This window comes from Mesocricetus auratus, unplaced genomic scaffold, assembly GCF_017639785.1.
Source record: "Mesocricetus auratus isolate SY011 unplaced genomic scaffold, BCM_Maur_2.0 Super-Scaffold_4256, whole genome shotgun sequence".
In the NCBI taxonomy this organism is placed as follows: Eukaryota; Metazoa; Chordata; class Mammalia; order Rodentia; family Cricetidae; genus Mesocricetus; species Mesocricetus auratus.
This window is the reverse complement of record NW_024429182.1, coordinates 69,628,179-69,653,170: the sequence shown is the minus strand read 5'-3', so window position 1 is coordinate 69,653,170 and position 24,992 is coordinate 69,628,179. Positions and strand designations below refer to the sequence as shown.

General features: G+C 47.3%; 1 long non-coding RNA gene across 1 annotated transcript; it reads right to left on the bottom strand.

Moving 5' to 3' along the window:
* On the bottom strand, nt 1-6,894 carry LOC110341808. Its single transcript, XR_002383817.2, has 3 exons — nt 6,818-6,894; nt 1,865-1,983; nt 1-457 (listed from the first exon to the last, which is right to left on the bottom strand). It is a non-coding gene; the product is annotated as an uncharacterized LOC110341808 (long non-coding RNA).
* Nucleotides 6,895-24,992: the final 18,098 nt, after the last annotated feature.

Genomic DNA, 24,992 nt, shown 5'->3' with positions numbered 1-24,992 from the left:
TTTAGAAATAATCTTTTATTCTTGCAATATATAGACATTTACAAAGCGCTTCCTTCCTGGGCACTGTTCCCTTCCTGTCCCTGCCACTGTGGCTTTGAGGCAGCTCCTCCAGACAGCCTCCCGGAATTCCTCCTCAGGTCTCAACTCTGTTTTCACTTCCTTCTTCGGAGACAACTTTTCCAAAATGGCTGCCACCTTCCGGTTGCCTCTACCACAATCCATTATTCTTGGATCTTTTCCCACAAACGGGCATGAACTTCATTGGGCTTTTGGTCCCCTCCTCCTGGATGGAAGCCCTTCTAAGGCGACAGTCTGTGATGCTGAGATCTGTTTGTCCTTGGGTCTGCTAGGATGTGAAATGCTCAGGAAAGTCTTGCTGGGTAGTAAGAGAGGCCACTCTCACAATCAGTGGCTGATTTTTCTCTTCCCATCAGGGGACAATGGGAGCAGGCACTTTCTGGAGAAAGAGGATATTTGAGAGAAAGGGGTTACTAAGAGGGGGGAGCTCCCAAACTCTAAGACCTGACGTGGCGGGTTGCCCACCCTGTCTATGAGAAGAGGAGCGCCTCGGAAGAGCATCGAGAAGCCACAGCTATCCCACCATGAGCGTCCTCTGTGATGAGGACGGGCCCTGAAGAGGCGAGCATTCTTCCCCGAGCTGCATCTGTCTGGACAGGTAGAAGGGAGGCCCCGGTGGGTTCCCGGAACCCCTGCAGAGCATGCTTGTGTGTACTCGCTCTGCTGGCACGCCATGAATTGTTTTGGGGCTGTCTTGTTAGGAGATTAAGTTTTCTTTTAAAAAGATGAAAAAAGAATCTCTAGCTGGGGCCTGAGTGGAGCTGACCTCTGAGGAGGAGATGGCGGCAGAGGCTGACTGGCACTGCGTTTGTCTAATTAATCTTCTTGTCAACAGAGTTGTTCTTTGCTGCTGCCAGCACTGACATCATCCTGCAAGCCTGTCACACCGGTTTCTATGCAGCTACAAAGGCTGCCTCTCATTGCTCTCTGCTCTCACCAATCATCTCTGCACGGCCTGTGGCACGGCCTGCGGCATGGTGTTGTGGCACTGTGGCTGGGCTGGAACTCCTCTGGGGAGGAGACAAGAGGGACCTTCCCCAGCCCCTGACTTAGAGGGGCCACAGCTGATAGGAAACCTGGTCACAGACCAGGAAGGTAAGGGGAACTTCATACTAGAAGGAGCCTGGCCCCCATGAGGAGCTAGGCAGTGACCTTTAGGTGGGGTTAAACTTGAGGAGGGGGGTGGACATTGCCCTGGACTGCACTGGGTTGCCCCAGAAGTAGCCCTGGAAAATATGGGTGGCAAAGCTGCATCATGGTGCCTTGAAGGGCCCAAGTTGGGATGTCAATGGGTCTGACTGACTGGGGGACACATCACTGTATGAGCTTAGGGCCTTTAACTCAGGCTTGCAGAAAGACAGTAGAGATCCTATGCTGAACAGGGCCCACTGGGGAGCCATGTGGTACCCTGCAGGGACTTCTTAAAGTCAAATGCAGTAACGCAAGCCTTCCCTGTTGGTGTCACTGCCAGTGTCTAACTTGATGTCGCTCAGGCACGTGGCACTACCCCTACCTTGTGTGCATGTCTGCTCATTTCCCAGGTGGCATCCAGACTTCCTCCTCTCTCTTCCTCTTCTTTCCTCCTCCTCTTCTCTCTTCCTCCCCATCCTCCTCTCCTCCTCTTCCCCTCTTCTTCCTCCTCTTCCTTCCCTTCTTCCCCCCCATCCCCCTGCAGTTCTGGGAATTGACTCCAGGGCCTCCTACTTTAGGTCCCCATTCCGTCACTGATATATATCCCGCCACAGACACTTTGTGCTTTCTTTTTGTGACCGAGTCACTAGATTACCCGACTTTGCAATCCTCCAGAGGACTGGGGTTTCAAGCTTGCACCGCCATGCCTGGTCCTACCAGGCTTCTTAACCAAGGAGGCTTGCAGAGACAGAGAAAGGGAGGAGGCCCTGTGAACTTGAACAGAAAAAAACGCGGCATCATTCTTTTCACTCACCCCTAGCTGAAGTTTAACATTTGATTCGATTATAAATCTAGGCAGAGTGCCCTGGGGTATTAGCAGCGCCTGAGATGTTTTCTTTCCTCCAACAGAAATTACAGCTACTTTCCTGTCATATTACAGTTGAGGCACTTATCTCAAAACATCATCTGGACTCACAACTATTTTGAGATGACTGTAGTTAACAGACGCATCCTCAGATCTCGTTAACTCACATTCTAAAAAAGAACATATATGCCTGTTTCGCAATTTAGAAACATTTGAAAACTCTACTGAGTATCGTGGGTGTGCTTTGCATTCCTCCTGTCTTTAAAATGCTTTTTTCCCCCCAAACATTCTGAGTAACTCGGGGCTTACCAGATTGGCAGTGGGGATCATCTAATGACAAGTTATCTCTTCTTCTCTTACTTATCATCGGTCATCTAATGACAAGTTATCTCTTCTTCTCTTACTTATCATCGGTTCACACCTCCCGACCTGAGGATGCACCGTAGGTGCCCGGCACAGTTTGTTGACTGAGTAAATGGATGGAGGAGGTTAGAGCCTTAGCCTGTCTGTGTTCCGGGTCAGGGGATTCTCAGCTCCCTTTACTATCTGTTGGGTTCTGGGTGACAAACCAGGTGCACAGTAGAGAAACACTATCCAGCCCAAAAGCCCAGGGCTGATGGAAGCTGTCTGCTAAGCAAGACCTAATTGGCCCATTTCCTTGACTGATGTAGCCACCATGCTTCCAAATTCCTTAGCTATAGACTGGGGCCATACTCTATGGGATGCCCCACTGATCCCAGCTGGTTCCCTGGGAAGAGTGGAGGTTTGGCCCTACTGCTCTACCCGTTCTGGCCACGAGATGGCGCCGTGCACCCGGCCGAAGATCCTCGCAGTTCCCAGCCAAGAGAGCTGTGTCTCTGGGAACCTGGCTTAGGACTTCAAGCTCCAGTGGGATGATGTTCAGTTTCCATCTCTGTGACCACTGGGGTCATGGCCTCGGGCCTCACTGCAGCCCCACTGTGGTTAATGAGCAGCTGGTCAGTTATCCATCAATTATCCATCGGTTACCCATCAGTTACCCATCATCTCCAGGGCGGAGGTTAGAGAAAGCTAGGGTGCAGTCCCAGGATTTCCCCCCTTTGCGATAAGAATCCAACATCCATACACTTCTCATTTCCTCAGACTGAGACTTAGTGTGCCAGTTGTCCACCACCAGACAGACTCGAGCTCTAATTCAGCCATGTCCTACTGACGTCATTTTGTCCTTTTCAAAAAGTGGGTAAAAGCGCCCCGAGTAGCCCACAGGTTTGAAGGAGCCAGTGCTTCTGCGGACCAAGAACGCTTTCTCAGCACGGTGCTGTGTGTTTGTTTAATGCTCGGGCAGGTCATTGTCTGCGGTATTGATTTCCACAAAGCCAGCCTCACTATCTATCTGTCACCCAGAAAGGACAATGTTCATCCCCCCCACCCCCTCGTTCGGTGGATGGTTGTGGAATGAACACCCACATTTCTGTCCCCAGCGTGGCACTATGCAAATGACCCAGTGCAGGTCAACCCTTGTACTGCTTCTTCTGTAGAGGGACCAGAGTGGGAGGTTTAACACCGGTGCCCTCCCCCCCAAGCCTCCTCCAGCTGCTGCTGCTCTAACTGTGTTCCTGTCCCAGGTCCCAGAGGATTATGGCAAGGGGAGGGGCCCATGCTGGGCCAGAGTCTTCTTGTTTTAGATGAAACCTGAGCAGGGGAGAGAGTCATCCTTGGAGAGTGGTTGAACATTCTCCCTAATTCCCTTAAAAATGACAGATTGACCCTTGGAAAAGCAAAGCCGGGATTCTCGAGGTGAGGCTGCTCAGCTGTGCGTGCTTCCTGCTTGCAGAGGGCACGGGGTGACCTCACTCCCACCCACCCACCCCCACACTCTTCCAGCCTGCATCTAAGAATGGGTCCCCATCATATCTCTGGTACACCTGCTTTCTAGCCTTACTTGTGCCAGGGTCCTTGGTCACTGGGGCGTGGAGACCTCAGGCAGGCCTCTGTGAGAAAGCCAGGGGCCAGGGTGCCCCTAATTAAGAGACACTCACCATAAAGGTAGATTCTTACGGTTCTCACCCAGGCAGCATTTCCTGGGTGTCTGGAGACAGTTGCAGGCTGGGGGGGGGGGGGTTGTGAAAGAGCCTGTGTTACTGTTTAAAGTGGTATCAGTTTAATGAACTGCTTACGAAGTGTTAAATGCATGCCGGTGAAAGCACAGCATCTGGGCCTGGTTTTATTTGTAGGCTTCAAGCTGGGCTCTTAGTGTTTGAAAAATGCCAATTAATGCTGTAAAATTGGAATTTCTAATGAGGACCAAGGAGATTCTGTAGTCTTTCCTGGGCTCTCCCAAAATACACCAGAGACACGACAAGCACAAGGCAACCACAGAGACCTCAGAGGCTATTGCTACTATTTGAATAAAGGAGGAGGATATTTAGGGGTTACACTGTTCTCTGTGGCACGAATTGGTTGGTTTCTGTCTTTTTATCGTCTTCCTTCCTTCCTTCCTTTCTTTTTTTTTTCTGCTAGAGGAAAGAACCAAAAGTTGCCATCACCAGAAGTTTCCAGAGTTGATCTAGGAAATTTGTTGTTGCTACCCATTTGTTCTAGATCGGAAAATAGACTGTGTGGAGGGAATATTTTCTGTGCTTCCTTGAGGAAACTTTCTGAGCCACCCTTGAATCTAACGAACCAAAGCAAAGCTGGATTTAGAGCAACTGGAAACATTCTAGAATTGCTCATTCTCTCCCAAGGTTTGCAATTCCTCTGACTTATGTGAAGTCGGCCCGCTCATCAGCAGCCATGTTTTTGCTTCATAGACTCAGCAGAGTTTTCACCCGGCAACAGTGTTCCAAATCAAACTCTTCAGTTTCCAGGGAAAGTGTAGCAAATGTTTAAATCAGTTGAAGTTAAACTAATGACAGGAAGGGAGAAAAGAAATCCCCAATTTTCTTCTCATCTTGTACAGACATCGCTTTTAATCTGCTTCATGCTTTGGAGGCCCATCTTGAAAGGATGGATCACAAACCAAGGAAGCTCAGCAAATGCAGGAGTGCCTGGATGTGGTGCTACTGAGGAGCTCTGACAAACACTCTTGGAAGGGAAACAAAGGCAAGCTTGGAGGATTTTGCCTCGAGATTCAGATAGAGCTGCCTGCAACTTGCCTTAGGGCTAGATGATGCCCAGGATAGAAACTTCGTTTTGCCGACAGTGTGGCAGCAGTACACTCAAGGTAACTCACTGAGAAAGTAGTGAGTAGAACCTGTTCCTAGTCTCATATATGGGCCTTCCTCTGCCTGGCCACAGTGAAGAGATCTACATGAGAATCAGTCCTTTCAGGCCAGTACCAAAGGATTTGTCTTCTAAAAGGAGGACGACTGCACAAATTGCTTTTGAACCAACATGGCCTTGCAAGGTTGGACTTCTTCCTGTACTCTGCTCTTGCTGCCCTCTCCATCTCAAAGCACCCAGTCAGGATGAGCAGTTTCTGGAAGGCAGGCTGTAGCCCTCTCCATCTCAAAGCACCCAGTCAGGATGAGCAGTTTCTGGAAGGCAGGCTGTAACCCATTATCATGGTAAGGTGATCCTGAAGCTTCTGGTCAACAGGAATTCTATACAGAGCAGAGCTGCAGTAGCCTGGAATGTTCCTTTTAAGAAAATTCTGGTAGCTTGATCCAGCCCAGAAGATTTGGAGAGAGTACTTTTAAGGTAGTCTATCACTGGGGCAGAAGCGAAAGATGAGATATCATAAAGCTTTGGTGACAAAAGAGACCACGAAGAGATGGGGCAATAGAACGGAATGTCTCAGACATGACCGAGATAAGAAGCTAGCTGTGGGGAAGATCCATGGAGAAAGGGAGATTAGGCAATAAATGATGTGAGGACCAGCCATGTGGGAAAAACTAAAGGTAATCCCCGGCTTCCCCATATAGCAGAATAAATTCCACATACATTTCACAATCAGGTAGGCCTTGGCTCTTGAGATAAGGACTTGCCAGAAAGAAATGCTTAGAAATGGGTCTAAAGGTAAAAGAGTTGGGTGTTTGTCTAGAGAAATACTGGCACTTTGAGGTGTCAGTCATGCTAGGAAGACATCTGTGATAAAGGTCACAGAGGGGGCCAGTAAGGTGCTCTGCAGGTAAAGACACCTGCCCTGCAAGCCGGCCAACCTGGCTTTGATCCCTGCACCAGATATGAAGTTGGAAGGGAGAACTGACTCCACAGATTTGTCCTCTGACCACCCCCACAGCACAACACACACAGTGAGATGCACTCCTCCATGCTCACACACTAATAATTTGTTTAATTTAAAACTGTTCTAAGTCATCTTATTTTTGTGTGAAAGGTTATTACGAAACAAGAAAAAAGAGCTGGCACGAGAGTAATGGGGGAAAGCATGAGTGATAGCAAAAATATTTAAATCTGTTAATTAAACTTATAAATCAAAGCCAGGTGTAGTAGAATTCATGCTGGTACTCCCATTTGGGAGACTGAGCCAAGAGGATGGAGAGTTCAAGGGCAGCCTGGGCTACACAGCAAGACCCTGTCTCAAGACACACACATAGACACATTGAGCTCATAATAGAAGAACATCCAATTCACCCATCAGATCTCTGCAAAATACCCACTCTTATCCATAGCTGGTGGGAGTCCATGCTGACGGCAACTTCCTTCTTCATTAACGTATACACAAGTGTACTGCTGTTTGATCAAAGCCCCCCCCCCCCCCGTCCCTCTGTTTTTGGGTGACCCGCTGAACTTAATTAGGATTACCTGAATGAGCATGGTGAGAGATTATTTGCCTGAGTAAGATCAATGCACAAGTGCGTATACCACTGAGGACTATGACTTCTTCTTAGCCTACCATTAAAAAAAAAAAAAAGGTCAGCCCATCTCTCCAAAACTGCTTAATAAAATTCCAGTGTGTTTCAAGTGGAGTAGAGGACTTGGCATTTAAACAAAAGTGTGTCTTTCTGTTAATATGTGCTTTTGTACTTACCTTGTTCAAACTTCTTAAGACTGTGCACCTGCTTGTTCGTGTCCTGTTGGTGGGAACCATGGGGCATTAAGGGGTAATGGGGACCGTAGGGACAGCTCCAGGGACCTTTGTGACCTCCAGTCAGCACAGGTGGACCAACGATCTCATTCCAGTTTGGATCATTGATCACCGTTGTCTATCTCCATCAGCTATTTCTGAAGATCCTAAGCTATTTTGTTACTAGGACAGGGATGCACACAGAAGTCTGCACACTTTCTTCTAGTTGAATCCTCAAAACTCAGTTGTCCCCACCAAAGACTGAGGGGATTTTTCAGGAGGACTCACCACTGTAGACATACTGATGTTGACATGTGGTTGAGTTGTTTTTTGTTTGCCAATACTGTGTTTAGTATCCATGTGCTTCCTGGCCTCTTGGAAGATGGGTGAAGCCATTTTGACTAGGTCTCACAACTAGCTGTGAGAGGCAGTAATAAATCTAACTTCCAGGTTGAAGCATAACTCCAGACTGGGGCGGGGTATTCAAGTACTCTCTTTCCCTTTTCTGGCAATCATGGAAGCCATACATTCCAGAGAATTCAGTTCTAAGATGCAGGAGCCATTACTACCCTCCAACTTTCCTTAAGTGACTATGTAGATGATAGAGCGCAGGCTGCCTTGCAGCCATGACCAACTCACAATGGGTGTAGAATAAGCTGTGGAGGTCCCAAGGTTTCAGGGTGGGTTGGTTACTACAGTTAGCTCTGCTTGGCCTGATTGTTAAGAAGGGCCACATTGGCCACAAGCTGGAGAGGGCAGTGTTTTCATGCAGGCAGGCTGGGTGTCCCATTTTGCAGAACATCCTTTGTGTGGTCCAGCTGTGAGTCTCTGCCTCACTGAGGAAGGAATTTCTTCCTTTTCTTTCCTGCTTTAGGGAAAATAGGCTCCCTAGGTCTAAATAGACTCTCAATAGCTGGAGAATGGTGTTTCCTTTGACGCAATAGATACTTGATATTTGTAATTATTGTTTATTCTGGGATCTGTTGGTGATTTCAGTGTCTATGAGCTGAGCAGACACTTGACATTTATCCTGAGATGAATCTACAACCATGAGTGTGTGAGTGTACTCATCTGTAAGTTCAGAGCAAGGAAAAATTAAAGAAGCAAGGCTTTTGTTTGCTGCATATTGTAGTTATTTACTCAGTGGCTCTATTCTGAAAACTAATATCAAACCAAAACACTTTTATAAGCAGCAAATGAAGGAAACAGGAAATCTCCCCAAAGAAAGCCAGTCCTATTGAGAGACTGGGTGGCAAAGAGCAGTTGCTATAGGGGCTTTGAACTCTAGCTGGCCGGTAGAGAATCTTGGTTATGGTGTCTGACTTTGGGTGGATTAGGAAGAGAGAGAAAGTAAAAGGTTCATTCTCTGTCCATCTCACTGACCCAAACTTGGGAGCAAGGAACGCTTACAGAGACAGTCTCGGTCCTGGGACCGACTCCCATGATGGTGCAGTTACGTTGAATAGAGTCGTTCTGAGAGCTTTTGCTAGGGCAGTGCTCCTAGCAGGAGTGTGGGACCAGGGTTCCTGTGCACCTCTACTGTGAGCATTTCTGTCCACTGATGACCACACAGGTCTGCTTATCCACACCTCTGTTGAGAGGCGCCTTATTTAATATGTACTGTTTCGTTGACACTGAACTCAAGGCGACGGTGCTATAACGCGTGTCTGAATAAGGCTCATCTAACACATGTGGTTATTCTGTAAGTCACATCAGAACCTTGTTGTGCCTAGGAGCATTAGAAAGCCCTTCAGCAGTTCAGGAAAGGGTGGGGGGTGTGGTGGTGGAGGCAGGCATTCCCAATGGGGGATTTGCCAGAGAAAGTATATGGCTAGCTAGAATGTGAAAGGATTCCTGTGGGCAGTGTGGAAGCTGCAGCAAGAGTGTGTCACCAGTCAGGAGTCACCTCACTCAGCCTCTGCTGGCTGTGTAAGTGTTGGTAGCCCAGAATTCTCATGGCTTTGCGATTGAGTGCTCCTAAGCGTGAGACGTCTTGATTTTAAGGTTGCAAATTAATTATAGGGAGTAAATGAATTTGCAAACATGGCATCCACAAACAGGGAGGATCAACCATGTAGGTATTGGGAGCTCAGAAGAGATCTCATCCGTCCCTCCTTGCTGGAGGGGAGATGGGTGAATTGCACCTAAGGGAGTTAATAATTACGGAGAAGAACACTCACCGAGGAGGTACTTGTAGCGTGATGAAACATTACTGCAACCATGAGAAGAAGGAACTGATGACTATTTACTAATATAAAACATTGTGAAATGAAAAAACTTCACCTACTGGCCCTGCCTTTGTGTATTGAGCTACTCCAGATCATAAGTATTGGAGGGCTCAGGAGATGGCTCAGCAGACAGAGGATTTCTGAACAAGCCGGAGCGCCTGAGTGTTTGAATCCCTAGAACCCACATGAAGCTGGGCACAGTAGCATGCATTTGTAATACCGAAGGAAGATAGCGTGTGGAGACAGGAGAATCCCTGGAAGCTCCTGAGCCAGCAAGCCTGGCATGTGTAGCAGTGAACGAGGGCTGGTGAGATGATTCAGTGAGTAAAGCTGCTAGATGCCAAGTGTGCCAACCTGAACTCCATACCTGGAGCCCACGTGGAATGAGAGAGCAAACTTCCCTGAGATGTCCTCTGACCTCCATATGCATACTGTGTGAATGCAGGCGCACGCGCACACTCACACACACACACACACACACACACACACAATAAATGTAAAACAAACAAAAAAGAGACATTGTTTCAATAGAGTAGAAAGAAAGAACCAACACTTGAGATTGTCCTCTGTCCTCCACACATGCACTGTGGTACACATGCCAACACGCTCACACATACATATATCATGAAAATATAAAAATTTTGAAAAAAAGCCTTTTACATCTGTACTGAACATATATGTATAATGCATATATCATTTTTTGTTATTCTCTAAATGATACAATGTGATATCTTCCTAGCATTCATATGGAGATAATTTGCAGTGTATGGGAGACTGTGTAAAAAAGTTATGTGCAAATTGGAACACAGTTCCACCTCCTCGTGAATAAAAAAGATCTTATTTAGGATATGTTTACAGGCACACTTGGTTTATAGATAGAATGATCCTGGACACATTTTAATAAGGTATCATGCCTACAAATTGCAATGGCAGATGAATTCACTGTATCTCCTTACTCGTTAGTGTTTTCAAAATTTGTTTTCAGTGAGAGTTCCTTTTATAACTACGGAAATGTTATTTTTATGAGTATTTTCAGGATTCTCACTAGATGCCAGGTTCTAGTCTCACTTGTGTGTGTATGTGTTGTGTGTGTGTGTGTGTAGTGTGTGTGTTGTGTATGTGTTGTGTGTGTGTGTGTGTGTGTGCGTAGGTCACAAGACAATCTGTTTCCTTTCCTAGGCACCATCCACCTTTCTTTGAGATGGGGTCTCTCATTGGCATCAAACTTTGCAAGTTCATATCCCTATATCCCCAGCCCAACTACTGAATTATTAAAACTCTATGTAATAATAATAAAAACAGAAAAGAAAGAAAGAAACCTCCAGATCCCTTAGCTTCTTTCCATAGACTCAGAATGCCCTGGAGGGCCAGTTCCCTCTGACACATTGTGCTGCCATTCTGGGACCAGGAATGTGAGGTGGAGTATCTGGCCCAAATCCCTCTTGCTCAGAAGTGCTGAGGTCTTGGTCTTCCCAGCCAGGGCAGGATTCCTGGGATTTGGCCACAAGGCCATGGCTAACAGATCCGGGCAGGAATTTTGTCTGTCTCCTTCTCTGTTTTTAAAAGAAATAAGCCTCTGTCTAAGCCGGGTTGAGCCTAATATTATCTGGTTTTCTTAGGTGCCTGAGTAAAAAATGCCTGGCTGCTCTTTGGTGAGGTGTCTGTCTGAGGACTGTGGTCTCTGGAAGAACATGTATTGCCCAGAGCCTGGTCTGTGGTCAGCAGGGCCCAGGACTATGTGGGATGAACTTAGCAGATGTCAATTCATAAACAGGAGACATGCTGCTTGTAATTTTGTTACAGAGAAGTACAGTGTTCTATACTCAACCTGTGTTTTCAAATAGCAAAAAATAAAATAAAACAAAACAAAACAAAAAACAACGGCCAAGGTGTTCATGGGAGTCCAGTTCAAGCTTCAATCCTTTTCCAATAACATCACTCCCCGGTCTCAGTGTCTGCAGTATGAGGCTTGACAAGTCTTTGGTTGTTTGGCTTTTTCCTTCTATGCTACTCTTTGAAAACTGTGCTGCCTGCAAAGGCTGTGGATGAAGGGTTCACTGGGCCACACCTGCCTTTGTGATGGGTTATATCACCCATCCTTTCTAGCCCATGTGTCTCATTGGAAGGTTGGAACTGAAAGTTAGGATCAGTTGACTTAAAAGAATGCAGGTTGGGGAACTGGGAGATGGTTCACGTGTTCAAAGCCCAGTTCCTGTGCTTAAAAAAGTAGTTGAGCATGGTGGTACCACTTGTAATTTCAGCTTTAGAGAGGCAAAGATTGTGAATCCATGGGGTTCACTAGCTAGCCAGCCTAGCCAAATTGGTGAGTTCCAGGTAAAAGTTAGAGACCCTGTCTCACAAAACAGAATGGTTTATGGGGGACTGCAGCTGGGGTTGTTCTCTATCTTCCACAAACACATGCACATATGTACACATGCCTATACATACTCATGCACCTGCAAACACACACACACACACACACACACATACACACACACACACTGCAATCCCAGGCACATCATTTAGGTTCCAGGTTGGACATCACAGCATAGCCCTTTCCATTGTCTTTGATGGCAAAGCCCCATACTTGTCATATTTTGACACCCAAGAAGAGAAAGAAGACTGGAGTACCACTGCATTGCAGCATCAGTGAGTTTGACTAGGGAGGAAACCATATCTAGGAACAGACACAGGATGGCCTCCCCAAACCATACTTGGCAGGTGTCCCTGGAGCCACTAAGGGAAAGTCGACTTCTTTGGGCTGGAGGACACTGATCCTAGGATCACAGGGAAGAATTAAGCACAACTCAAGGAGGCTGATTCTCCAACACGATGCACATGTGAGTTCTGTGGAAATTCACTGGGGAATCCACGATCAAGTTCTCAATCCTCTCCTCCCTCTGCCCCTCCTCTCTCTCAGTGCTTAAGGTGATGCTGGGATCAGAGAGCACTATTACAAGCCAGCTGGGGCTCTGGGATGCTTACAGCTTAATTAGATCCCTTCCTTGCACAGTCTCAGTGCTTCTGCCTCATGCTCACTGGGCATGGGGAGCCTGACTGCCAAGGAATCCAGAGCAGCAGCCAGTTGTACTAGTTAACATGCTGCACATTTTTTCCTGACTGTCACAACAGGCTGCAGATAAGCCCAGCCCGGGAGGAGAGGCTTGAGCTCACTGTCCTTGCTTCTGCTAAGGCAGAGCCAGCTCAGGGAGGTGCCTGTCTGGGCTAGCAAAGAGATGAGGAGTCCAGGAATGCAGTGCAGCCGTGGTAGGTGCTGGAGGTTGCAGCACCTGCCGGACAGCCCAGATCAGAAGGCCAAGGGCTGCAGGTGCACTTCCAGGGGTGCTCAACAGGCTGGGGGGACCTCATGGAAAGCACCTGGACTAGAGTGTCACATCCATAGCCAGTAGCAGCAGACAGGCGGATTATCCAGAGAGATAAGGGCTCCTATGGGGCCCCAGAAAGGGCTTTGGACTTGTGCAATATCATAGATCACAGACAAAATTACACAATCACACCTAGAGGGTCCCCTCTCTGGGAAAGGAACAAATCCTAAGTTGACTTCTGGGACCTTGTGACTTCCTGGTGTCTTAAAGTACAGGATGGTCAGAGAATGTCTAGCTTGAGGTATATGACCCTACCCAAAAGTGAATCTACTCCCTTCTCACCTGTAAAGGAGGGAAATGGGAGGGTACCAAAACCAGAAAAGAGAGGCCATAAACTGGCCACACCACTGACATAATAGGAGCAAATGGAAGGGGCTTCCTCCCTGCAGGGACCTCACCCCTCCACAGCCAGCTTGGTGAGCACAGGTGTGTGGGGTTCCAGGCCCTACAGAGCAAGGCATGCCCTTCTTTCTCAGAGACAAGTAATGAAGATGCCTAGCTGCATGGAATTCAGGTTGAGTTCAATGTCCTTGCACACAGTATTCTGCCCCAGGGTCAATCCACATACTTCTTCATCCATGTTATAAAAGTGCAGAGCCAAGTGTGATGCTGCATGCCTGTGATCCCTGCATTTGGGGCGGGGTGAAGGCAAGATGGTCAGGAGTTCAAGGTCAGCCTTGGCTACATGGGAAGTGTGAGAGGTCAACTAAGAGAAAAAAGTGTTGCAGTGTTAACTAGAATGCATTCTAAATGTTCTGTTGCATATCTAGTGTGTGTACATGTGTGCATGAATGTGCCACAGCATGCAAGTTGAAGGTCAGAGGAAAACTGGTGGGATTCTGTTCTCTCCTTCCACCGTGTGGGTCCTGGGGATTGATCTCGGGGTGTCTGGCTTGGCAACAGGTGCCTTTACATGGTGAGCCACTTTGTTGATCCTGAAATATATTTTAACCCATTTGAGAGGACTGAACTTGCCAAAAATAGGTATCTAATACCCACAAAGCACTTAGCATAGACCCATTCCCCACAAGAAACACTACCACTGATTCTAGCTGAAGATGAGGCACTGAATAGGGGCCACTGCCCAGCTGAGTCTCTGTAATGACATGGTACTCTCTGGGTCCTGCCTGGAAGAGGAGGCAAGGACTGGGATGGGGGCAGGAGCTCAGAGCTGGACTGTGACCCTGAAGGCCACCCTGAAAAGAGGGGGGATAGCTGGGTGGTGGTGGTGCAAGCCTTTAATCCAAGTACTCGGGAGGCAGAGGCAGGCGGATCTCTGTGAGTTCGAGGCCGGGCTGGACCAACAGCCTCCAAAACAATACAGAGAAACCCTGTCTCATAAAACCAAAAAAAAAAAAAAAAAAAAAAGAGGGGGGGATGCCTTGTTAATTCCGGGAGCCACAGGGCAAGCCTGCAAGTGGAGTTTGTGGTTTCTGGATAGAGTAGGAAATGGCAAAGGGAGCCTTCTCTGATGGAGGCTTTTCTGTAATGTCATCCTCATTTCTCAGTCACAGCCATGAGGTGATACTTTGGGTCAGCCACGGGGTGTCCTTTGGCCCAGAGAGCCTCTATGGTTGCTCTGTCCAGAAGCCAGGGCTATTCTCATGAAGACCCCAGCTGGCTTTGACCTGAGGTCTGGGGCCAGCTGGAAAGCCACAGACCTTGTTACTCAAGGCCCGGTGATACTAGCAGCACAAAGACACTTATCACAAATGTGGTCACAGGCCCTGTGCCCAGGGCACTGAAGCGGAAGCCATGGAGCATATAATGTCATGGGGCTTCTTGGACTGAGGGGCCACTGCCAGGGTAGCACTGCCCGAGGGGCCACCCTTATGCTCGCAAGCTCTCAAGATCCTAGAGGAGCCAAACCAATCTGCTCTAGGTTCTGAGCAAGCCTTCAGCTTGGGCCTTCTCAACATTCCTGGCAGAAGGCCAGCCTGCCTCGAGGCTTTCGGGCACATGGCAGCAGGTAAGAAATGGGACAGTTCAGAATGCAGGTGAGCGATTCATGCTGGGGCAAGCTGTGTGGCCTCCTCCGAGGAAGTGGCCCACGCTGGTGAGTCACACGTCTGTACCTGCTCATACCTATATTACCTGAGATTATCTGGATTTTCTTTCCATCTGGTCCCAGGAAGGAGTAGTCACACAAAGAGTGCAGCAAAGTCACCGGCCTTGAATTTGGAGAGAGCAGTACCCACAGAGGCAGAGAATACGGAATGCTGCTCCAGTGGGTGTGCCAGCATGTGCGTGTGTAGGGAGGGACAGACCCAGCCTGCTGCTGTGGGTATTGTGTCCCTAGAATGAGAACTCAGGGAAAGCTCTCCTATCGCAGCGATGAGCTTGTCACAGTGTAAGAACAACTTTGCCTCACCTTCGTGGCCTTGAGCATTTGAAAATAATAAAAAGAAAAATACCTTTGAATTAAAATTTATGACCGAGTCTGCCTGTCTCAGAGGACCTGCCTTAGTGGGCAAGGCTGTTGCCAGCCAGGCTGCAGGATCTGGAAGAAAGGAGGCACCAGCAGAGCTCTCCGTGAGGAGAGACATCTCCCACAGACCAGTGTGGCCCTGGGGCTCTCATGCCAGTGTACCCAGCCCCGGAAAGCTACTAGGATACTTGAATGCATCTGGCAGGGTGCTGAAAGATTCTAGAACCTGGGTTACACTGCAGACCAAGCTGACTCTCTAGGGATGGGGCCACTCATGAAAACTGTTAAAGGCTTGCTCAGTGAGCTTCATGTGATCCCAGGCTTGAAAACAGCCAGGCACAGTCAAAAGCTTAGAGATGGAGGAGACGGGGAAGAGTGTAGTTTTTTTTTAAGAGTGTAGTTTTTATACTGTGTTGAGGACCATTACAGACTGCAGGCTAGAGCAGACACTTAACAATCAACTGCTTGTGGATTCCACTGACCTTTGAGGGCCTGGGATGGATAGGGAGATGCATCCGTGAACCCTATGGGCTGTGCTCCGACACGCCTGCCTTCCCACTGGCCTCTGAGCCTGGTCAATGCTTCATTTCTATACACGGCACATTGCCTTTCTCCAGCATCCTGCGCTGACCTGGCTTCATGTCAAGCTGTGTATTAGGTTTCCATTGCTGATGCAACACAAATCAAAGCAAGCGTCATGTATCCAAGATAGCAGTAGTTTACTGTCTGATGGTTCTGGAGGTCACAAGTTTTGACGTCAAATCGTGGCCAAGTCTGCATTGCTTCTGGATGGGAGAGAGGGCAGGGGAGCTAGCACGTGTATGCTCTGGGCTTGTCTGTTCCCTTTTCTTCTCCAGTATTGAGAGGCTGGCTGCCTCCTTCGGCTTACCGTCTCTTTATCACTCTGACATCTGCATCTGTCTGGTGTCTTCTTCTGGAGCTCCTAGGATTGCCCATCAGCGTAATCTTCCCTGGACAAGAGCCTTAACTCCATATGCTAAATCCCTCTTGCTATGGAAGGTCACATGCACAGCTTGGGAGAATCCTATGGAGACATCTTTGGAAGGCATTCCCCCAGCCACCACACCCTAATAAGAATCACAAGAACCACTGAGCAGCACTGCACCCATTTGGCAGATGAGAACATGGTGACTTAGCTGGAGACTGGCAGGTCCTGGACAGCAGAGATGTAACCTTGTATCTCCTGTCACCCTGCACCTGACACCATCTCTTGAAGTCACTGAAATCTCCACTCCCTTCACAAAGCTTCAGATGCCTAACTCCTGCCCTTCCAAAGGTGGTTATTTCACACACTTATGTTGGACAGCTGCATGAAAACTCATGTAGAATCGCAGTCAGGCAATGCAGTGGCCTAGGAAGAAAACTGGGCACATTCAGCTCTCCCTAGGTTGGTAGCCATGGCGCTTGGGCTTCTCCAATGTCCTTGAATAGATCATTTCCCTTACATCCCCAAATAAGGAACAGATCTTTCTCCTTGGTACAACTTGTTTTAATGCTACCATCATTAACGTTCTTTGGTCATTCATCTTGGTCCTTCCTTTTCAACACCATGAGGTCATAAATGTACTCATTTCTTCTCACCAGGACATTGCAAGAGTGTCGGTGGTGTTTGGAGGATTATGAAACAGAAACAGCCTCACAGAAACCCAAGGTTCGAGATTCTCCAAGCTGTGGCTGCATGCATTAGTGCTGTTGCTGATTTCCTTCCACACATCCCCATTCACTGAGATGGGATGGCAATCGTATTTCTTTGTCCTGCTTGCACTTGGCCCTGTGACTTGCTTAGGGCGATGGCATGGGAATGGATATGGCAGAAGCTGTGTCTGAGCAATTCTGAGAGTAGCTATAATGATGGGCTCCACTTCTTGTTTCTTGCTTTTCCACTCCCACCCCAGGTGATTCCTCAGCATGTGTCTCAGAGGGAAAGGACAAAAGGGATGTAGTCACCTCTGGATGTGAACAAAATTGAAGCTGTTGTTGCAAGAAAATAAGACTGGGGATTTTTGTTACTGCGCCATAACTTTGCAAGTTCTAACCAAACAGAAATTATTGCCAAACATCTCAGGGCACATTCAGTTTCCTTCTCCCAAGTTCTGGATAGGACCCTGGTCTTGTCACCTGCAAAATAAAATTATTATTTTGTTTTAAGTATGTTTATTTACATGTCTCTGTGTGGTTATGTGCACTTGAATGCAGGTACCCAAGGATGCAGGAGGCACTGGATCCCCTGAGCTGGAACTAAGGGACTAAGGGCAATTGTGAGCTTCCTGATGTGGGTGCTGGGAACTAAACTTGAGTCCTCTACAATAACAGTATATGCTCTTAACCACTCAGCCCTTTCTCTCTCTCTCTCTCTCTCTCTCTCTCTCTCTCTCTCTCTCTCTCTCTCTCTCTCTCCCCTCCCTCCAAGACAATAATAACTTTTTTGAAGGGGAAGCCTTTATTTTATTGTATTCACTTATTTGTAGTTACAGGTGTGTGTGTGTGTGGGCGCGTGCCTGCCGTGGTGAGTATGTGCAGCTTGGAGGACAACTGGCAGAAGTTGGTTTTCTCCTTATACCACGTGAATCCTGGGGATTGGATTCAGGTTCACAGGCTTAGCAGCAAGCATCTTCACCTGCTGAGCCATCTCACTGGCCTAGCCTAGTCTCTTAAGACAGAGTCTTTCACTGGGATTTGCACTTGCTGATTAAGCTAGGCAGGTTGGCCAGTGAGCCCCAGGGATCTGCCTGATTCTACTTCCCCAGCCCTAGGAGTACTAGTGTATGCCACCTCTCCTTGCTTCTTCTGTGGGTGCTGGGAATCAAACTCAGGGCCTCATGCTTGCACAGCAATCACTTTCCTGGGAGCTGTATCTCTGCAGCTCTTGATCAGACGTTTTCATCAAACTGTGAGATGTACATTTTTACATCTGTATGCTCTGAACTTGTGTGCTTTAAGGAAAATATAGAATAAAATATATCAGAAAGCTGAACACAGGTATTAATAGTAGTAATACTTATAGTCATCCCTAAAGTAGAAAAGGCACAAGTGTCTATCAACTGATGAATGAATTATTATTCAACCATTAAATAATATAAGTGATATATTGATATGGTTACACCATGAAAGAACCTTGAAAATATGAGTGCAAGAATTCAGTCAAAAATGGTTCATACTGCATGGTTCTAGTTGTACTGAATGCCTCAAATATGTCAGCCCAGAGAGACACGGAGTAGATTAATGGATGACTGAAATGCTGGGAGGCTAGAGAGAGTGAAAAGGCTGTGGAGCAAGAGCTAATGGGCAGGGACTTCTGAGGGGGTGAAAGTGTTTGAACTTAGATGGTAGAAATGGGTACTACACTAAAAGCCATTGATGATGGGTTGTAGCTGACTACCTTATGAAATGTGCTAGTGTAGATTGCATACTAGGAGAGCTGCACCTCTCTATTAAAGAAAACCCACCTAGGGGCTGTTGGGAGATGAGTAGCCCAGAGATGATGGTTTGAGGAAGGACATGACTACCTCTTATCTTGTTTTGATCTTCTAAAAAATGTCTTGTCCCATCTGCTGATGCCACATGCCCAAGGAAACAGAAAATTTCTTATTGCTTAGCTCCAGGGAAATGGCTGAGTTATTTTTTCAAGGATCGTTTTATTAAAAACATAGAAAGGAAGAGGGGTGTAGTGGGGGAGAACTGTACATGTACAAGAGGATGGACGTTGTTTTGCAAAGTGTGTCTCATGCTCCTGGGCCTCAAGTCCTTCCACTATGACTGACTAGGGCACCAAGTGCTGAAGTCTTCATTTGGAAGCTCTGGACAAAAATTTCCACCTTCCTTCCCCCTCCTCTTTTGTATCAGACTTGAGCCACAGCTGGCCAGAGCCCAGTAAGAAGAGATGACAGGGGGTGGGTGGCCCTTTTAGTATATACAAATGATCTTTTTTCCCCTTGCAGTCCAGGGAAGCAGGCACAGGCAAAGGAATGGTTGGGGCGCACGTGAAGATTCTCATGCTTTCCTTGTACACCACACGATCCATCAGACAAGAGGGCTGCCCCTTCACGAGACAGCAGGAAACCCTAACTCCTCCTGCTTCCTCCCTGCACCCCATCTTCAGCCTTCAGTTTCACTGACCACCAAAGCAACTGTTGGGGTGTCTTGGCAAAGCGGAGAGAATGGTAAGTACTCCACCCTGGCATTGTGAAGGGTACTGTAGATCTCAGGACAAGATGGAGGAGAGGGCTCAGCGAAGCGCTTGCCTTGCGAGCATGAAGGTATGCATGTGGTCCCAGAACACACCTTAAAAGCTGGGCATGGTGGCATATGCTTATATTCCTAGCATGGGGGTAGTAAATACAGGTGGATCTCAGGGACTCACTTGTCGGAAAGTCCAGTTTAGCCAGTGAACTCTGGGATAATGAGAAACCTTACATCAAAAAGAAAAAAAAGAATGGAATAAAGGGTAGATGGTGACAGATGACATCCAATTTATCTTTTACCTCCCACACACTCAACACATGTGTGTGCTTGTGCAAGCATGCAGGCTTGGAGATGTAATGATGCTGTCCCAGGCTAAATTTGTGGTTTGGGTCTAGGCTATTAGTACAAAGGCAACTTGCGCTGACAATCCCATATATGCATGAGGGGACAATCGCATCATCTCTGTGTTGAGGGCACTTCATTTTCCTGGACAGTTTCCACTTTCCTCCGAGGAAGGAGGTCTGGTGTTATCTAGAGAGAATTTAGAATCTGAGAGTCTCTTCTCAGGGCTTTAGAAGCTTGTTTACCAAGCCCTCCAGTTCCTGGCTTGAAAGGCTCAGCAAAAGGCGTGAGATATTCTCAGAACAATCCAGCACTCAGTCAATATTTATAGCCAGGGGCTTTAGCTCAGGTGGATTCACGAGACTGTTTGAGCCCCCACTTAACCAGTGTACATTGATCATCTGCGGGAGCCCTTTCGCCTGCTGGCTCCTCCATCTTTATTATACTGCGCAACTGGGATTTCACTTGACTTTCAAAGGCTCAACCTGTGCCATTCAAAGGGAAAATTCCCACCTCAGTTTTAAGCCCTATCTTGTTCTCCTACAGTCTGAATAAATATTACCCAACAGCCGAAGTTACTTAAGCATCAATCATTTCCACTTCAAGGAGAAGGTAAAGGGAACAGAGATGTAACCGCACAAAAAGACTGAAACTTAACCTCCAGTCCTGGGTGCCTTCCAAGCTTGTTGAGATTAAAGAAGCCTAGAGAGCCGATGTTACCTCAGGTTCACCTGTGTGCCCTTTCTCTCAAGGATTACACTTGACAATGAAGCAAGGTGCCCCGGAAACCCTGGGCAGGTGGACGGTGGGAGTGTTTGCTCTCTTCTGAGAAGTTTCCACAAAGCATTTGCATTCTTCTCCTCGCTGCACTCTCCTTCAGATGGTCTCTAGCCCACTTTCCGTCATGACACCCTCCAATGCACCATCTCTCTCTTAAGGCCTTCCCTTTTTTGCCTCTATACCAGTGGCTCTCCACCTGTGGGTCTTGACCCCTTTGGGGGTCAGATAACCCTTTCACAGGGGTTGCCTGAGACCACTGGAAAACACTAATACTTACATTACAATTCATGACAATAGCAAAATTACAGTTATGAAGGAGCAACAAAAATAATTGTATGGTCGGGGGTCACCACAACATGAGGAACTGTGTTAAAGGGTTGCAGCATTGGGGAGGTTGAGAACCACTGCTTTATACACACCTTGAAAAGGTATTCAAAATGCTCTATAGAGACCATTTGGCTTCCTAAGAAGCTGCTTCCTCTAATCTCATGGATGCCCAGTTTGGGACTCTGAGATGTCCAAGAGGCAAGCAGAGCAGCCATGTTTTTCTGCCTGTGCCTCAGACTACCTCTTTTCTAGCCATCTGGGGAGCCAGATAAGCACATATGTCTTGAACCCCACCTATCTCTACTGAACCTCTATGTCTAACACCCTCCCAGGTGGGTCTCCTGCCCTTCGACATTGTGGTGTGATATGACAGAGGGGGTGTCATGTGTTCAGAGTTGGAAAAATCTTGCTGAATCACGGTTTTTGGACTCTGGGTTATGATGCTTTTAAACACAGCTTTCTTGAAATATAGTGCACAGTGAGAAATGCATTTTTGTACCATGTACAAGTTTCTAGTTCATTTACAGAGCTGAGCAACAATCTCTACAGTCAGTCAGTGTAGCAAACATTTTTCTTTTTTTTTTACCCACTGGAAAGAAACACTATTAGCTTACCTTCTCGTTGTTGTGACAAGAAATCTAACAAGGAGCAACTTAAGGGGGGGTGTAATTTTGGTTCAGCTTGACGGTGCCATACATTGTGGTGGCCAGGAGTACAGTTGGCTACATTGCATCCACACTCAGGGAACAGAGAGGGCTGGAGCTCAGCGCTTTCTCCCTTTTATGTAGTCTGGGACCCTAGCCCATGAAACATACTGCCATCTTGAGGTCTTCCCAATTCACTTACCCACTAGAAACTGACAGACATGACTAGAGTTTTGTTCTTGGTGATTTTAGATCCTATCAGTGACAATCTATATTAACCACCATCCTCCCTCATTCACTCATAATACTACCTCCCAGCTTTAAGCAAACAATGTTCCCTCTGTCCCTATGGATTTGCCTATTCTAGACATTTCCAAATCAACTGAATCATGTGGTACATGGCCATCAGTGTCTTTCATATGCCACAGTACTTTCAATGCTTATGTGTTGGCATATATATGTGCTTCATTTATTCTAGTGGTTGAATCACATTATACTGAGTGGATGGACCAACTTTTTAATTAACCCATTAGCTGATTGGACATTTGGGTTATTTCTATTATGGGGCTATTATAAATAAGTCAACTCTGAGCATCTGCACATGATGCTTCATGTGGGCAATTGCTTTCATTTTTCTTGGGTATATGCCTGTACACAGAACTGCCAGGTTCTGTGATAAATCTACCGATGACATTCTAAGAAACTGATGTGTTATTTTCTGGAGAGACGGTATCACTTTCTCAATAGTGTGTGGAGATGAGAACTTCCCTGCATCCTTAGCAATACCTGGCTTTTTTTAAAAGTCACAGAGTGGATGTAAAGAGCTATTTTTCTGTGGTTTTGATTGATTTACATTTCTTTAATGGATGTTGATACCAAGTGTCTCCCGCAGTCACCTGTGTGTCTTTTTCTGAGTGTCTACATGTTCTAAGAAAGCATTTGACCCCTAAGAGCTTCTATGTCCTTATGGGTAAAATGAGGGTAACTAACAAGGCAATTTGAGTGATTGTAGCAATGAAGCCAGAGTCACTGATTAGCAAAGGTTACTTCCCCCAGCACACACACACCACTGAGCTAGAAATCATAGGCACAACTGTGATTCCCAGAATCTCCTTTCCTGTATGGTGCTGGTTGAGATTCACCACAGGAGGTATCTACAGGGCATTTGGAACACACGAGTAGCTTGACAACTATTTTATGCATTCATGGCTGGTGAGGTGCCCTAGCAGCTCATGGAGGTGGCCCGTGCCCCACTGTCCAACCTGTAGGCCTAGTTTGTGAGGTACACTTGGAGCTGTGTCAATCCCACTCAGCGTGTGGTCTTCAGCTTCTCCTGGTCAGCTGTGTACACTTCTGTGACAAGGAGCACAGTTTCTTCAGCATGCCACTCACACTATCAGTGTTGCATGGGATCCTAGATGGGGCACCCATGAGTCCTTGTGGCTTCCAGCTCATCTTAGTTCTCCATTCACATTCAACTGTCATCCCAGACCTCACCTCACTGCTTATCTGACCAAACTAAATGAACTGCAGGCTCAAGAATGGAGGCAACCTGCTTGCAAAGAATTTGAAATTTCCTTCTGGTACTGTCTATGGCCTGTTTCTAAGGAATTATTGGACCTTCCACCACTCATTCTGATTCTACTTCCCAACTTGAACCTGTGAGATGCCATGAGGAATAATAGTTATGGTGCCTTCTTTCTCAAAAAACCAAACCAAGAACCCAGAACACGTGGTCTCCCCAGAGAAACAAGCATGGTGACTTGGGGGGCTTTTCATGATGCTAGCCCCAGTCCCAGGAAGCCCCAACTTGCTCCCTTTGAATAAGTGTTCTGTGACTGCCATGTCAAAGATCCAAGCCATGTATTACCTTATAGTTCTTTATGTCCTAAGTCCAGTGGGTCTCATTGGTCCCTAAGGCACTCAGGCACTCTCCCCATGGGAAAGACCACCTTCTGGAGATGTGGTTGGGCAGAAAGTTTAGAGGCAGCTGCTAGCCCAGTGGAACAGGAAGCTTCATCTTGCCTTCCAAGTTATTTGGGCACCTTACCCAAGACCTTCACTTCCTCTTCACCTTACCCTCATAGATACCAGGCACTTCTTGGCTAGATCTCCGGGTGGCCTGGCAGTGGTCTCATGTGCCCAAGGCAGGCATGTGACTCCACTTTGTGATTCCCATGCTTCACTCTCCTCTCAGACTCAAGTTGAGACCAGCTTCTCCCATTTTATAATTTCTGCCTTCTGCCCAACTCTCCATCCCAGCCCCTCTCCGTTTCTCATCTGACTGTCATCCTCAGCTTCCTTGCCCTCTCTAAAGCTATTGACTCATCTGCTCCACCCCCCATGGATCTTCCCAAGCAAGAAAACCTCCAAGCAGAAAACACTTGATGTGATGCTCTCATGCTGGACAGTGGTTGTCACTACAAAAGAGTTAACTCATGGAGCCACAGAAGGATGGGCTTGTCACTGTCCAGGGCATTTATCACAAAGGGACACAAAGCTCAAGGTTTCTGTTGATGGAGCTATTTCCCAATGTGCTTGGAAGGGGTCACTTTGACATCCCCAATGACCTGATTTATGATGCTTTAGAAACAGGGTCAGGGGAGCTCTGGCTTGCCTCACTGTTAGTCCAGAGACATTTCTACTGAGATAGGTAATGAAGATGGTGAACACAGAAAAGGGGTTTAGGCTTAGCATCTGATGTTCCCTCTTCCCCAAACAGGTCACCTCCCAGCTCTGATTTTGACTTTCTATGTGCACTGTTTGCTCAATGAATGTAGTTCTGGGCTTTGTGTCTACTCCAGATCTACTGGGGCAGCAACAGCACATCAAGTCAAATCCCCTCACTGCTTCTCTGTGAGCGGCTTGTCACCATCATCTCTGAACTATGTGGGTCCCTGATATCCCTATCTAGCGCACTATCATGCTCTTCCTCTCCACCCCCACTAGCCTCGGAACCCTCCCCTTCATTCTTTGGTATTCATGTTCAACACAATCCAACCCTCGCTGCCTGCCATTGCCGGTAGATCATGGCTTCTTTGTAACCCCTGCTCTACCCTCAGACCTAAATGCCATGCTCTGGCTTCAATCCTCCTCTCATCTACCATAGGTCTTTAGCTGGTTGCCACAAAAATGTTGAGAACTCCATTCATCCTCCACCCACTCTTCCTTGAAGACCTACTGTGCTCTGGATTTAGTGTGTTAGATTAGTGAAGAAAACTCTTGGGGCCTTGTGTTCCATATGGAAGATTGTTTGGCATTGTGCTCTAGGAAAAGAAGTGTTGCAATAGGGAGAGAAAGGGGGCACAGCCCGGAACCCTCAGCAACGGCTCACATTCTGCTCTGAGGGCCAAGGAAGGCCCTGAAAGTAGCAGAATTAAATCTAGAATCCTCAGTTGCTTTGCAGTCTCATCCATCCCCCACCATAGTCCCAGCCTGGCCTGGTTATTTGTCACACTTCCCATGAAGAATCCACAGTGTCCTGGCCTAGTCCAGAACAGGCCAACAGCCTGCTTCAAACCATTTCCATTCTTCTTTCTCCCTCAGCTAACCCTTGCTCCTTTCCTCTTCCTGTC